Genomic DNA, 3103 nt, shown 5'->3' on the forward strand with positions numbered 1-3103 from the left:
AGCCATCTCATCCTCTGTCGTCCCCTTCTCCTCTTGCCCCCAATCCCTCCCAGCATCAGAGTCTTTTCCAATGAGTCAACTCTTCACATGAAGTGCTAAATAAAGTACCACAAAAGAAGCTGATTTCCCTTTATGTTCCAAATATATTCAGGCCTCATTTAAACTTAACTCTATATATATATATATATATATTTGGGAAAAAATTAAACTTAAATACATCTTGATTTATGTAGCAGATCTGCTCCTAGAAAACAGAATGTTAAGAGTGGCAACCATAAAAACAATCACAATTTCTCAATGACTCTTTTTATAGGTGTAGGAGGAAAAAAAAATAACTCAGCAAATAATATTTAAAGATTACACATATGCAAGAAGTTTAAGGCTTTATGATTATCATTGCACACTATCAAGATTTCACATACAGTCTTAGAAATACAAAACACTCTCAAAAACCCACCAAGAGGATTTAAAACCACCTCTTTATATACTTGTCAGTATTAATAGTATTAATTAAACTATTAATATTAATAGTTTAATATTAACATTAAACTATTCAATGCAGATAGTTTCTTGGTTCATTGTTAGGGAAATTAAAATAGAGGAATATTCAGACTGAAATGCCTTCAACATATTGCGTTGGCCAACAAGTTCGTTCGGGTTTTTCCATAACGTCTTAGGATCATTTTTACTTTTGACACGTCTTTCACAAATTTGTATATTAAAGCATACTGGTTGAGAGCACAGGCTCTGGAGTCAGATTACCTGGATTTTAATTCTGCCACTGCTATGTAATAGAAATGTAATTTTGGATTGTTACCTACCCTCTCTTACTTCAGCTTCCTTAGCTGTAATGAAGAAGGTAATGATATTAATAGAAACTACTTTCATTATTATGAAGGCTAAATGGATAAACATAAAGCACTTAGAGAAGAGCTCACCATGTCATAAATACTCTGTGAACGCCAACTATTATCATTATGATAATCACTTTTGTACTCACTCTATATGGAGGGAGAGAAGGAGGATGCCTAGATGCTGTGATCTGAAGGTGTTAGAAGGTAGCATCAAACTAAAATCATCGCATTTCCTTTGCATCTGGCCACAGAGTCACCCCTCATCCTCAATTTGGTTTGAAATTTTCAGCACTCAAAAACAAATTTACATTTACAAAGGACAAATCTTTAATGACTTTAAAGTCTGTATATTTTAAGTTTTTTCTTAAAGCTGGTTTTCATTAAAATCTTATATTTTCATTATATTTCCCTGAGGCTTGGCATCTAAAGTGATACACATTATTCCTGAAACAGATACTCATACACTTAGGGTGATTTTTCCATAATGTTTTAATCTTTACATGAAATATACCTTAAAGATACTAATGGTCAATAGTGTGAGCTGAGCTGATACAGAAGGACCCCTGTCTACTCCAAACACCTGGAAAAATACATTAGACAAAATACAATAAATTTTAACCACCCATGCCCAGCCAAAATTTGAAAAATAAAGGGAAAGGAAATGAAGCTGGTAGCAGCCCATGAGGGATGTGGAACAAACATAAGTATTAGGAATTAGGGCCCATGTCCAAGGTACTAGAAACCCAAGTAAGATGGTAGGTGTTGTTAGAGGGCATCAGACGGCAGACACACTGAAACCATAATCACGGAAAACTAGCCAATCTGATCACACGGACCACAGCCTTGTCTAATTCAATGAAACTAAGCCATGCCGTGTGGGGCCATCCAGGATGGGCTGGTCATGATGGAGAGGTCTGACAGAATGTGGTCCACTGGAGAAGGGAATGGCAAACCACTTCAGCATTCTTGCCTTGAGAACCCCATGAACAGTATGAAAAGGCAAAATGATAGGATACTGAAAGACTAACTCTCTGGGTCAGTAAGTTCCCAATATGCTACTGGAGATCAGTGGAGAAATAACTCCAGAAAGAATGAAGGGATGGAGCCAAAGCAAAAACAATACGCAGCTGTGGATGTGACTGGTGATAGAAGCAAGGTCTGATGCTGTAAAGAGCAATATTGCATAGGAACCTGGATTGTCAGGTCCATGAATCAAGGCAAATTGGAAGTGGTCAAACAGGAGATGGCAAGAGTGAACGCTGACATTTCTAGGAATCAGCGAACTAAAATAGACTGGAATGGGTGAATTTAAGTCAGATGACCATTATACCTACTACGGTGGGCAGGAATCCCTTAGAAGAAATGGAGTAGCCATCATGGTCAACAAAAGAGTCCGAAATGCAGTACTTGGATGCAATCTCAAAAAGGACAGAATGATCTCTGTTCGTTTCCAAGGCAAACCATTCAATATCACGGTAATCCAAGCCTATGCCCCAACCAGTAACACTGAAGAAGCTGAAGTTGAATGGTTCTGTGAAGACTTACAAGACCCTTTAGAACTCACCCAAAAAAAGATGTCCTTTTCATTACAGGGGACTGCAAAAGTAGGAAGTCAAGAGGCACCTGGAGTAACCAGCAAATTTGGCCTTGGAGTACGGAATGAAGCAGAGCAAAGGCTAATAGAGGTTTGCCAAGAGAACGCACCGGTCATAGCAAACACCCTCTTCCAACAACACAAGAGAAGACTCTACACATGGACATCACCAGATGGTCAACATGGAAATCAGATTGATTATATTCTTTGCAGCCAAAGATGGAGAAGCTCTATACAGTTAGCAAAAACAAGACCAGGAGCTGACTGTGGCTCAGATCATGAACTCATTATTGCTAAATTCAGACTTAAATTGAAGAAAGTAGGGAAAACCACTAGACCATTCAGGTATGACCTAAATCAAATCCCTTATGATTAGATTATACAGTGGAAGTGAGAAATAGATTTAAGAGACTAGATCTGATAGACAGAGTGCCTGATGAACTATGGACGGAGGTTCAGACATTGTACAGGAGACAGGGATCAAGACCATCCCCATGGAAAAGAAATACAAAAAAGCAAAATGGCTGTCTGAGGAGGCCTTACAACTAGCTGTGAAAAGAAAAGAAGTGGAAAGCAAAGGAGAAAAGGAAAGATATAAGCATCTGAATGCAGAGTTCCAAAGAATAGCAAGGAGAGATAAGAAAGCCTTCCTCAG

At 38.2% G+C, this 3103-nt stretch overlaps 1 protein-coding gene across 1 annotated transcript in view; it reads right to left on the bottom strand.

Moving 5' to 3' along the window:
• Nucleotides 1–3103, bottom strand: part of ANKRD31 (ankyrin repeat domain 31) — a 135948-nt gene that overhangs the window by 37197 nt on the left and 95648 nt on the right. The window lies entirely within an intron of this gene.

Source organism: Bison bison, unplaced genomic scaffold, assembly GCF_000754665.1.
Source record: "Bison bison bison isolate TAMUID 2011002044 unplaced genomic scaffold, Bison_UMD1.0 scf7180017864252, whole genome shotgun sequence".
NCBI lineage: Eukaryota > Metazoa > Chordata > Mammalia > Artiodactyla > Bovidae > Bison > Bison bison.